A 13,664-nucleotide genomic window follows, 5' to 3' on the forward strand; every position below is an offset into this window, starting at 1 on the left:
CACGATACTGAGGTTATAGTTTGAAGTTCTTGTTCAGTATTTATTCAGTGAAAATTTGACCTTTGAAAAAAACTTAAGAATTTGCCCCATAGTATTTTAATCTTTAGGTGATAATGCAAGATACTCTATTTCTTATATGCTTATGCACACTATTGGTTACAACAGATAAATGCAGTAGCTTACACTTAACAGTGTATTTTATGAGGAAAATCTTGCAATGAAACCTGTCCATTTTTCTGATAAAAAAAATGTTCACACTTTGACTAAGATTAAATCATCCTTCAGTGCTTATCTGTGTGCTGTATATGTGAATATGAATAGGTCATTGTCTTCAAAGTTACTGTTCATGCATGAAAAATTCAACATATGCATGAGTTTATGCATTAAGAATGTATTGTGCTTGTATTGCTATAGCAGTGTCTTCTGGATAGAGTTTAAGTATGTTTCTGTTGCAATGTGGAGCATTCTCTACCTGCCTCTTATCCTGTAATACTTTTGTGGTTATGTAGAAGACAGCCTGTAATCAGTCAATCTTTTAATTTTCATGAAAATTAAAATCACTTACAAGGAACTGAAATACACTACAACATAAAAATGTTAAAAGTCATAAAATGTTAAATCCCTTATTTCAAAAATCCCCTACTGCACATTTCAGGTGGTAGCTACTGAATCTCTTCTTCATTCAAAACTTCCATTATCTTCAGCCAAACTGGTCCTTTAGGAGATCAGAAGGTGTGTCCCATTGAATTCAGGTGAATTTTGCTAGAGAACTATGTTAAATGCCAAATTCAAAACTCTGGATATAGCTAATGTTTTCTAAGTGCTCAAGGTTATGTTTTTAGACTCTATGCACCTACAATCTGAGATAGCAAAACCAGAGGCATTGAAAAGGCTGAAAAAACACTTCTTAGAGTAGTCTACAACTGGACATGTTGCCTGTAAGAATCGTTCTGTACTGCAATACCATGTAGCGTAACCAGGCTGGAAAGTCTTGGCAGATAATTTTGTTAGTGTAAGAAATAATTCCAATATTACAAGCAACTTAGATAGGTGCTGTTATAGAGCTTTAAAAAGGGGCTGTTATTCCTCAAATCTGACAGAGTTTGAGGTCTTCAAAACCAGTTCCCAGACCATTGTTAAGACTATAAACACAAATTAGTCATGATCTTCTGCTCTCACTTGTGCGGTAGCTGATGGCCTTAACTTAGCTGTAACCCCTTTCCATCTAAGCTTTGTAATGCATTGGAACATAACTTAGGTAGTTGAGACTTAGTGCCACCTTCCCTTCCAACACATTCAGCTTCCATTGACTTCAGTGGGAAATGCAGGGCAACAGCTTTTCTCATAATGGAAGTTGTAAACATTACTCGTCGCAGTCTTCTTCTGTTCATTCAATTGTACAGGACACATTAACACACACAGGGCTGTGGTTCTGAATGCAAGAAGAAAACGAAGTGTTAGAGGGCAAATACTGCCTGCCTGGGTCTTTCAAATCACTGGGCCAAACTCTGCTTTTGGTGTAATCGTAATTATAGGATTGCTTTCAATTTACACGGGTGTATTGGAGACAGGAATTTGTCCCACTGAGATTACTTTGTAGTCTGATGTAACAGCCCATCAAGATTAGTAAAGATAGCAGAATTTGGCTCACAAGGGAAAAACCCTCAGGATTTACAGCCTGACTGAGAAAAGTAAGAGTGCATAGAATGCCTAATTACACTACAAAAAGGGTGTTAAATGTCTTATAATTTATGTTTTTCTGTATTTTACGCATAAAATGCAACAAAAATCCCACATTAGATACAAAGTAAAATGAATGTCACTAAAAAATGACTTTGTCCTAAAACAACATCCCACCCCTCCAAATACTGTGACATTTATGACTATGGTAAGGGTGGATCTAGCCACTATTTTGATTGTCTCTCAGCTCTCAGAGCAAAATGCATTCCATGGGAAGCTGAATGATGGAATTTTAGTTACAACATAATTTTCCAGCTGTTCAAAAAAGGCGTATCATGGTGTATATTTCACAACTGCTGAAAAGCAGTAAAATTAACTGATGAATGGCCATATCCATCTGGGCCCAATCCTGAAAAGTGTTAAGTGTCCTGAATTTCTGCATTTCTGTTGAGGCCAGTGGGAATCTGGGGTTTGCTGAGCATTTTGTGGTCAAAATAAGAGGAGAGAAGAAGATCTTTCACCACCTCTCAGACGAGGGCCAACAGCCAATAACATCAAACTGATCCTACCGTCGTTAAACTAAGTCCAAAACACATCAGTATGAAACATGGTGCCAGTGGAAATTTGCTGTGCATTAGATGATTTCTGTCTGTTTCTCTAACACTAACTTTGGAGGTCTCTTGGATCAACAGAAAGACAAGAGTATGAAAAAAGCTTGTTTTCTGCATCCCAGTGGAAAAGAATCATCTGTGTGAACTGCTGTTACAGTGGTAAAAAAATTTCTAAAAGTATTTTATTTGCAAAATATTTATGCTATCTCCTCAAAAGAAATGAGGATTATCTTAATCTTTACATCGGTTCTTATTTTAGAGCCAAAAAAGATTGTCCGCTTTGGGAGGATAACAAATCTGACACTTTTCATCTGTCTAATAGACTGAAATTTTCCCTTTTCTTTTGGTGCCCTGAAGGAGCAACATCACAGCTGGACACATTTTCTGAGGACTGTAACTTCTTTACTGAGGACTGTAGGACTGTAACTTCTTCACTTTTTTACTTCAACTGGAATCTTCCACTGGGCTGACTCTTACAAGCCTCTTTTCACTTGCCAGTCACATCTTCAAAGCCAACCACGTTCCTCATTCAAGAGTTTTGTCTCAAGTAATCTCCTTACTCAAACACTGAATTGTACCATCTGAATGGCACCAATGCAAATGTACCATTGGTTTATTTAATGGTCAACCCCTTTCTATCTATCTCCCAATCCCATGTCAAGGACATTGTCTTGATTTGATACACGTAAAAAGAAACAAGTGTTTCCACAGGCTTTCAGCCTGACTTCTTCCTAAGAAACTTAATTTCTTTGAGTGCCAAGCTCCTTTTGAAGATTTTTTAATGGACCGTTAAGAGAAAAGTGGCTAAAATCTTATTTTGCTGCTCTGATAAATTCAGTGTCAATTAGAGAAAACTGCAGGACATTCTAAAATGTCTCAAAAATGTGAGAATATTCTTATTATCATACGCTCAAAAAAAAAAAAATATATTTAATGGAGAAGATGAATCTTCACCTGAAGTCTGAGTTTACTTCTGGAGAAGATGAATCTTCACCCCAAGTCTGAGCTTACTTCCACAAAATTTAGTCTCCTGAGTGATCTTTGCTGTCTGTAAAGTTACTAATGTGAAAAAGGATTACTGTTGTCACTAAAGCTTGCGGAATCAGACCCTAAAGCTCCACTAACAACTTTACCATTACCATTCTTATTATTTGCTTACAAAATAATTTGTTACAGTGCCATCCAGATTGATGCTGTATACCAGGTCCTTCTGCTCCCTGTATCCATTCAGGGTCTGAGACTTTAAAAGCATGAACACAAAGGCAAAACCAAACAGAAACTCAATTACTCTCCTGCGACCCAAACCCCATATCTCTGAAAATGGCTGTACCTTATAAACCACGAACTTAAGTCAATAAATGCATAATAGATTAATTGTAACCAGAGTAACCCGATTCTGCAGAGATGCAATGAGGAACCAGGCAAATAAAAGACTCTTAGCAAGGGAACCTAGCATAAATGCAAAGGGAAACACTCAGGTAGCCAGATACCTATACACTATTACATATCCAGACAGGAGTACTAATGACTCTCAAAGTGAAAATTTCAATATTTGCTTGAAGCCTTCTCTATTTTGTAGCTTGTAACAACCTTTTTAAAGAACTCTTGGGAACTTCCTCTAAATATATAATTTCTTTCTAGGAAAAATTAAGAAACAGGCATCTGCTACCAATACTACCATCAACAGAAGTGTTACCTGTCTAGCCCAGCTGTGATGTTCTTTCACTGATTTATACAGCTTCTATCTTTCTGTGACTATTCCTGTATTAGACCTATATGTACTGGCATATCTTTTCACAGAAGAGAGCTAATTAATGGCAAAGGGAGAAAAAGAAAATTCTCCATCATAGCTCAGATTCCTTCTCATTCTTCTGTCTTTAAGTTTCCAGAGGTTGTGATTGTGCAGAAGTATTTCATACATAGTTTAAGAGTTACTAACGTAACACATCTATCTTTACTAGCAGTGAGCCTGAACTAGCACAACTGCAATGTAACTGCTCTGTTCAATTTCATTGTCACTATCATCTAAAATCTGAGTTGGCACTTCAGATATGAACACTAACAGTTGCATTATTCAAAACCTTTAAGAAAGTTGGGATAATCTCATCTCAGAAAGCACTTTAATAATATATTAACTGTGGAGAGATTTCAGCAGTGGGGTTCCACTTGTCTTGGTGATGAGCATGATTTGCAGAAGTTTGAGAAAAACTTTTCTTAAATGATCATTATTCCAGGCTGGTGCAACATGACTACCAAAGAAACAAACAAATAACAGCAGCTGAAGGGAAAATACTAGACGGTATTCACTTATTGATAATCTACCTTTATCCATTCTTTTAAAAATAGGGGGTTTAACCACTACTGTGTCACAATCTTTATGATATTTTAGTCACCTTGACCCATCTACTTATTTTAGACATGCCTTGTTAGCATTAGAACTTCCGTCCCAAAATATCACTCTATAGTTATGAATAGTCAACAGCAGGAGCAGACAGTCAAACAAATTATTGCTGGCTATTAGCATTTCAGTTCATTATGATGCAGACAACAAGAGAAATGTTAGATGTCATAATGCTTGTAACACCACAATCTAGTTGTAGCCTGCTCCACCCTAAGACTCTTCCCAGCCCATAGTAGTAAAGCTATACAGAAAACAGAAATGATAGAAGACTTGAAAGAAAATTCTAGTGTCAGTAGATCTGAGTGGAATCCACTGGGAGAGACAATCCTCTTTACTTTCTTTTTCCTACCCATGCTCATCAAATAGGTGGGGTAATTTCAAATAATTCTACTATGAACTATAAACTTGAGAGGGAGCAAGGAGTACAGAAATAACTTCCCTGCACAATATGACCTCCCTTCTGACTCCAAGAGTTCATGGTCCCTAAAATAAAAGGTCATCCAGCCTCCCCAGGCTCATTGCCAGGCCTCTTTAGATCAGAGGCTGCTGATCCTACTGACTGGTGCCAAATTATGTGTGATGGTTTTCCTGATATACTCAACTGTCTGCTAGGGACTGAGCTAAGACCACTAAACTAATTTCATGTAGGAGTTCAGGTTTAAGTCATTTTTAAACAACATTAACATATTTCATATATTTTCTTTCCAGGAAAAAAAAAAGCACTTGAGAGGCCAAAGCAAAATAGTCTCTATAACATAAGGTAATCTTAAATATGATAGATGTAGGATCTGCCTATGACTTGCCGTCAATTACAGAATTTATCCCATATCAGATGAAACAAGTTTAATAAACCACTTAAGTGTTATAAGGTATGCTTCCTACCAACATGAATTATGTATCTATCTGCAGCCAAATGTACGTGTTCTATCGCTCTGAATTTTAAATACAAAAACTATGTTTAAATAATGTGAAGGGTCTGATTTAAAGCAACAAAAGCCAATAAATTCAAAGTTTATGCTGGCACTCTATCCTTAACTCACACAAATTGTTTCAAACAGGTATAATGGCATGAATTACACCCCTCTTACATTTATGTTTCCACTTCCACATTTGAATTTCCTGAGTTTTGTCAGCCTAAGTCTCTCCATAAGTGTCTTTAAATAGAGTTCTAGAATGTTATTTACTAGCTTTGTTTTTATTTTTTAAGGCAAATGTATGCCTTATAGAAAATTAAAAATGCACATTTTTTTGTCTGAGAATGGAATGGTTCCTTTGGAACTGTTTTAGTTTCTCTATTTAACACAATCAGAATGTTTAAAAATATTTATTAATTACTTTATTAACTTTGTATTATTTACACAAGAGACTGTAACAGGTCCCTCAGAGCTTTTCTAATCGCTTGGGTTACCGTAGAACTGGCCAGATATTTAGTATGCTCATTAAAAAATAATTGTCATAATCCATTTATAGAGTCTTAGGAATATGGATAGTAGCAAAGTGAACATCTACAGCGTTCATGTTTCAAATGCTGAGTTGGGTTTTAGCTGCTTTGCTGTTTCTACCATTTTATATGGCCTCACATAAATGTGAATAGGACTTTAAGGGCCCTAAATAAATACTACCCAAGTGGGGTTTCACCAGAGGATTCCATGTAAGTATAATTGGAAAAAAAATGGTAGAAAACACAAGGAAAGGTATGATTTTTTTATCTATGGAAATTCTGCTAATCAAGAAGTACCTGTAAGTCCTTGGTGACAGGTGAGAATGAAGCAAGATGGCATTCAACAGTGAGATGTCTCAGTACAACAAATAAGTGCAAATCTCAACATATAGGCACAGAGAGCACAGTCTTAAAATGCCATCTTAGTTGTAAGTTCCTCCAGAGAGGAATATGAGTTATAGCTAAGTTGGGACCACAGAATGTATCTATTTATTAAACAAGAGAAAGGTCTGTAGTATAGTATAAAAATCTCAGACTTGGAAACCAAAGAATCCTAAGTTGTAAGTTTCAAAATTAAGATCAGTATTTTGAGAAAGTCACTAAATCTTTTTCCCCTCTAAAATTTCCCACCTCTAATACAGGAATACTTACTCCACTAGGAAAGTCTCAAAGATTTATTTGTTATTGTTGCTATAGCACAGAAAAATATATACTACATGTATGCAAAATCCTACTATCATATACTTATCTTTTTATATGAACTTAAGTAGGTTTGGTTAGGTTTTTATTGTGGACAGCTTATCACATCTGTTTCTAACTTTCCCTGTGTTCTCCAGCTAGCTTAACCTCTAACAAGTTTGCTCTGTGTGCTTTTATTGAGTTAATTTGAATTGCACTATTATTGTGCTAGAGTTGCAAAACTGTTAACAAAAGAAACTCCTTAAAATGACCCTGGTAGGTAACCTCTTTCATATAAATGTTCAGAAAAACCTTACTATTTCTCTTCAGTTTAGTTATACATCAAATGTTGATCGTCATTGTAGACATTGTTCTTCTTCACCTTAAGGTGATAGAATACAAAAATGTTAGTAAATGTGGAACTTTTTCATATTGTTATTCCAAAGCAGTTTTATTCTGTTGTTCTGAAGTCTGCACATCTGAAATATGTATAACTATATGACTTTACACATTTAGAGATGTTTTACATATCATAAAAAAATATAAAGGTACATGTTTATCTACACCTGGCTCATGAATGCTAACTCTTAAGATTCATATGATTCAAGATTCTTCAGTAAGGGCCAGACTTAGTATGCATGATGTCCAAGGAAGTTGTAACCTAAGTGAGTTAGAGATCACATCACAGTGAATTGTCATAGGAAATATCAAACAAAATAATTAAATTAAACAAAAGAACGTTACTGGTATGAAAACACAGTACAAAATTTATTTCATACAGGAATTGGACAAGTCTCCTCTGTCTATCTCACTGCAGACATTTTGAGTTTGGTGGGTTCAGTCTCCAAATTCTATTTCAGATTTAGTTCTGAGGGTCATCATGATCAACTGACAATTTAATTCCTATTACGTTAACACTGTGGTATTTGTTGCTATATCAGAGGCTCTCCATCAAAAGATAAATTATTTAGATCACTGGTTAACTGTGGTTTTGAATGCAGATCCATAATCTAGTGCTAATGTTTCACCTGAAAAAGAGTACATTACAAAATATTTTAAGTGAAAGCCCACTTGCTAGTGCTTTTTCCACTGGGAGCATGAGGGTCTACCCAGGTATCTATGTGACTAATGTAATTCCATAATTATGTACTACTATATGTTTAGAAATCATGCATGAGCACACACACACATAGAGAAAAAGTCAGTAGGTTAAGGTTTGGCAGCTTTGTTTAGTTATTTATAAGCTGTATGTATATATGCATACATGATTCTATATAGTTTAGAACAACAAAGGCCTGATGTACATGTATATGACGTGCATCCCCAAAGACAGAGACAGACAAGCAAGGAAGAATACCTAATATAGAAGTGAACAGATATCGACTGCAAAAAGTAAACCACAAAACCTTCATAGTTTTACATAGATGGGAAATATAACATAGAGCAGGTAAATGATGGTGGTTATTGCGATTTTAATTAATTTGAGTAATTTGTGTCTCAAGGATTTATTAATTTCCTTTTTAATCTTTAAAGAAAATTGAAAAGGAAGATGTTCTGTATTTGATCTTGAATGCCACATCTCATTCTTCAGAATGGTATAGGGCACAATAGATTCTTTTATTGCTGCAGCTGATTGACAATGGAGATTTATGTGTGGTTTTAGCAAACAGTGATCAGAAACAGAGGAAAAAAAGGAGCAATGAGTCTTTTTTCTCTATTTTATGATACAGAAAAAAATATTTTAGTTTTTGTTTTTCTCCTGTTTTTAAAGACATTCTAAGTCTTGTGGGTCTTTGAAACCTATGGGTTTCAGTTGAACAAATAAAGAAATTATTACATCAATAGAATCACAAGTTGAGAAGTTAAGCAAATGAGGGAAGGAAATTTCTCCTAATCTTAAAAATACTGCCTATGAACTCATATGCCTAACTTTAAGCAAGCAAGGCTTAACAGCCATATCTTTATAAAGCCTCCAGTGAGCAGCTTTTATTCTTAAAAATTCTAGATAGAGCTGTGATTACTCAACATTCCTGAAGTACACCTCACTTTATTTTACATGCATAATTTCTTAACCTGATTTTCCCCTTTTGACCTTTTGTTTTTAATTTTGTTTTCACAGGTGATGATTGCTATGCTATTTCTTGAGGTAGCTTAGAATTTTGTTATAATGGGAAAGGGTTTTGTTGTTGCTGTTTTCACCCTAGTAGTAACTAAAAGCAGCTGAACAGATTTGTTCAGACAACCCAGGTGTCGTGGTTTAACCCCAGCCAGCAACTCAACCCCACACAGCTGCTCACTCACTCCCCCCTGGTGGGATGGGGGAGAGAACTGGAAGAGTAAAAGTGAGAAAACTCGTAGGTTGAGATAAAGACAGTTTAATAGGTAAAGCAAAAGCTGCGCATGCAAGCAAAGCAAAACAAGGAATTCATTCACTACTTCCCATGAGCAGGCAGGTGTTCAGCCATCTCCAGGAAAGCAGGGCTCCAATAGTTACTTGGGAAGACAAACACCATCACTCCAAACATCCCCCACTTCCTGCTTCTTCCCCCAGCTTTATATATACTGAGCATGATGTCATATGGTATGGAATATCCCTTTGGTCAGTTGGGGTCAGCTGTCCCAGCCATGTCCCCTCCCAACTTCTTGGGCACCCCCAGCCTACTCACTGGCGGGGCAGTGTGAGAAGCAGAAAAGGCCTTGACTCTGTGTCAGCACTGCTCAGCAGTAACAAAAACTTCTCTGTATTATCAATCAACACTGTTTTCAGCACAAATCCAAAACATAGCCCCATACTAGCTACTATGAAGAAAATTAACTCTACCCCAGACAAAACCAACACACCAGGAAACTCACTCCTTAGCCAGAGACCAAATGAAGTCTGCATTTTGACCTGGCTCAGAACTGCTTATGCCTGCATTTAGAATATTTTAAACAGAAAGCATCCAGATATAAGTGGTAACAATTTAAAATGACAGTACTCAGTTGTAAGAATTTGGGATTTTAGGTATTTATGTACAAGTCATGAATTTATTGGTTATATTAAATTGACTTAGTGTTGAATCCTTCAGTGCCTCTAGATTCACTCATCTGCTGTCTGGCTTCCTGTAAGATGTACAAGGGGGGACAATGAAAAGTGACTGGTCCTCTCAGCTGCAGAACAGTGTTGTAGAAGAACACTGTGTCTGAAGCTGCAAAGTACAGCTTGATTCAACTTTTTCACAAGCTGGGGAAGAGGTACATGGGAGTAAAGGTGTACTAGGGATTCCCCAGAAGGGGAAATTGAAGTTATTGAAAATTTATTAAAGTTATTAAAATGTTGGTACATGTATTTAGAAACACATAGAGAAGTAGATACGAAAGGACCCCCCTTAAAAGGGAACAGGACATAAGGAGACTTGACACAGAAGTCAAGAAATACTAGTATTTCCAAAAGAAGGCATGTTGGAGGAGTTCAGCTCAGCAGAAGCGACGTGAAAAGTTGCAGTGACACAGATATGAATCTTATGAGCATCATGACTGGTGAGAAAATGAAGGCTGGCAATATGAGTGTTTGTTGTTTTACTTAGATCTGAATATCTCTTTTGCTTTCTAAAGTAAAGGGTGATTGTTCTTATCAAACATTTTGAAAGTCTTTGTCTGCTTGTTCTATTGATCAGATGACTCTGAAGGGGTGAACTGTAAATCAGAGAGAGGAGCTCTAGGAAAGCATACTGAGATGCTTTATGAGGTATTCAGCACTACTGTAGAGTTCAAGGCAGCTAGAATGTGGATACTCAAATCTAGAAAGTCTTCACAATGAGGTAGTGTGCTTACAAAATGTGCTGGTGAACTGAGAGCCCATCCAGATTTAGGAAAATGTCGAAACAATATTGACATAGTTTGTAGCTCCAAGCACAGAAATCTCAAAACATAGAAATCTCATGCTGTAAGGGGTTCTAGACGAGTGCTTGGAAATGAAAATTAGCTGTCTTTGTTTAAATTATATATCTTTTAAATGCAGAGGAATATTCTTGAAATATTTTCAATATCTTCCAAGTTCATGCGGGTTTATGTGTGCCATTTCGTGCAAAATATTTAGTGGGTCAGTTTATAAAAAATTTGCATATCACCATAAGCGTCACTTTATTTTTTTAGTACTGATGAGAGGTGAGTTTTGTATTTATTTACAGGAAGACTGCAGGGCAAACTGCAATGCACAAGCATGTCCCCCACACTGCCTCTTTGGAATATCTCTCTCAAGCAATCAATTTTGTTTTCTATCAGGGATCTTTAGTGAACCACAACCCTGTTCAAAACAGGTTTCCCTGTGAGATAACTAGATCCAGAACAGTGGAAATTTATACAGTTGGAGGTGTTAGCTGCCATTACTCTTACTGGCCTGTCCCCATTTTAAGTTTTATGGCCTGTCCCCATTTAAGTTTTATACCCTGTCCCTTCTCAAGCTTTATCCAGCCTCCTTTTTCCCTCTAGACTCTCTTACTTCTCTCTACTAATTCTTAGTTCTGTTTACAGGATTAGTTTCTCCCCTTCAGGTCTTTTTGCTAGTTGAGAGCCAGATTACGAGGAGAGAAAATACACCCTGACCTCTTATAATGGAGGAAAAATTCTCTTCCCCACAGTTCAGCTGAAAACGTGAAGTTTCAGTTGAACTGAGGGAATTATGGCATGGCTTGAATGTCAGCAAGATCTGTAATATTGAAGAGTTTTGGTTTTCATTTTAATATTTTAGGATATGGTGTTCCTGATGGACGTCATTAGGAAATGCATTTCTGACCACTTTCATTGTCTCTAATGTTTGGCTAGGAATCCTTCACCTGTATCTGCCTTTTCAGTCTTGGAATAATCAAAAGTAGAAAAAGAACTAATTTCTATATTCAGGTTTCAAAAGTGGAAACTCAATCAGAGACTTCTGGGATTTGTTGTTCCAGCAACTGAGGTCTTACATGGTGTAGAGCATAGCAGGTACAGTTATGTAAAAGATTTTTGCTAGATAATGGATAGGATTGTGTGGCTGATGGTGTTAACTGAAAGAAGGGTTAACCACCACACTGTTGTGCAGTGAACTGCACAAGAAAAACTCTGTTTTAATTTCTGAAGGTATTGCAACTAGATGCAGTTGGTACTGCATATTTATAAGACCAGATATGAAACAGCAAAATGAACCAACTGTGTTATTGATGTCTGGGAACACTGGCCTATTACTCTTTCCATACAGTAAACAGATACTTCATCTTTTTCTAAGCTCTCCTTGGATACTTCAGTCTACTTTTAATCAAGTTCTGCTTTAGCTCAGCTATTATATCTGTGTGGCTTTTACTAAGCAACGTTTGCCTCTTTCCAGCTCCTCTTACTCACTTGATACATAGCAATAGAGAAGAGACACAGATTCAATTCCTATGACTAGGCCAATACACAGTAGGAACTTAAAATAGCATCCAATTAATTAAACAACAACCCCCTCCCCCCAACAAACAGTAAAGCAGAATTTACCAGAATAAGAAATTCCTATATTATAGTGAGATGCTGTCTCAACCAATCCTGTGCTGTTTGCTTAAATACCAGAAAAGTAGCTTTAAAATTCTCATGAGGAACACAGATTCTGCTGGTTCATTGTGAATAGAAAGGTAGTCAGAAATAGTCCACTTACTTAATAAGATTCTTCTAACAATCTGGATGAAAAAAAACAAAACTGGTCTTTGACATATACAGCTACTGCTGTTGTCAAATTAAAGCTGAACTGGAGTAACTGAAGTGCCAGTGGTATCTTTCAGACAGCAGTGGGAACCTGCCTGTCTCCTGCTGTTTTCTTGGTGTTGGAGGGGAACCAGTCAATCTGTAGTTGTGTAACTTGTACAAGGGAACAGCAAAAGAAGATCCAATCCAAAATCCTGTAAAGACAAGGGAGGCTTTCCGTTACCTTCATGGGCTGTAGATAATGGCACAATTGACTTACACTTACTCTGATATGGGGATGGAGTACAACCATTCTAAGTGGAGCAGCAACAGTATCTTTAGAAAAACACAACATCAGATCTATTGTAAGAAAAATCCTTGTTCTGTTTTAATATGAGTATCTAAGATATTAGATGAAGGGGGGTTGTGTTTGAATATTTAGCTACTTTATTCAGTAAATTTTAAATTATTTTAGTTATATATATAAGTTTCTTACTGCACATACATAATAGACATCTGTGAGTTATTTTATCTGTTATTACAGTAATTTATAGTTGAAGAAAGAAAGGAAAAGCTATAAATGACTTTTTATTTTTCTCTTTAATGTATTAACTTGTTTGGATAATTTATGTAATTGAGTTCTCACAAAAGTGTATGATTATAAATGCTGTCATCTGCATGACCAAGACTGAAATATGGATGTATAAAAGCAGACATTAAAACTAGAGGAAAATAAGAAGAGCTGGAAAATTCCTTCCTGACCTCACCCCTCTGCAGATTTCACCAGTGGTGTTATAATGGCCACAAAAACACTGAGCCAGAAATTACAAAGTCATGTGGACACAAAAGAAGGAGTGATCACATCAGTGTTACTTTTCTTTCTGAGAAGAACTAAACTTATCCTTGCAAGAGGTCTGGGAATTTTCAGGACTAGTATGTAATTTTCTACACCTTTTATATCATGTAGGTATTTACTGCTTTAAGAAAGAATGATCACAACCATTTATAATTTTGAGTTTTTAGCACTTTATAGTCACTGTGGTCAGGTCTAAATACTTACATAAAATACAAGGCTGAGGAAAAATCCAACCTTTGATTGGAGAATCATTCTGATTTGGAAAGTGTCTGTCACTTGGATATTACTCATACTCCCATTATGTTGTGACTCATGATGTACTCT

General features: G+C 36.3%; 1 long non-coding RNA gene across 1 annotated transcript; it reads right to left on the reverse strand.

Annotated features, from left to right (window-relative positions):
- Nucleotides 1-1,059: 1,059 nt before the first annotated feature.
- Nucleotides 1,060-13,664, reverse strand: LOC140651511 (uncharacterized). Its single transcript, XR_012042409.1, has 3 exons — nucleotides 13,545-13,664; nucleotides 12,459-12,699; nucleotides 1,060-1,432 (listed from the first exon to the last, which is right to left on the reverse strand). It is a non-coding gene; the product is annotated as an uncharacterized lncRNA (long non-coding RNA).

This window comes from Ciconia boyciana, chromosome 4, assembly GCF_034638445.1.
Source record: "Ciconia boyciana chromosome 4, ASM3463844v1, whole genome shotgun sequence".
NCBI classification, from domain to species: Eukaryota; Metazoa; Chordata; class Aves; order Ciconiiformes; family Ciconiidae; genus Ciconia; species Ciconia boyciana.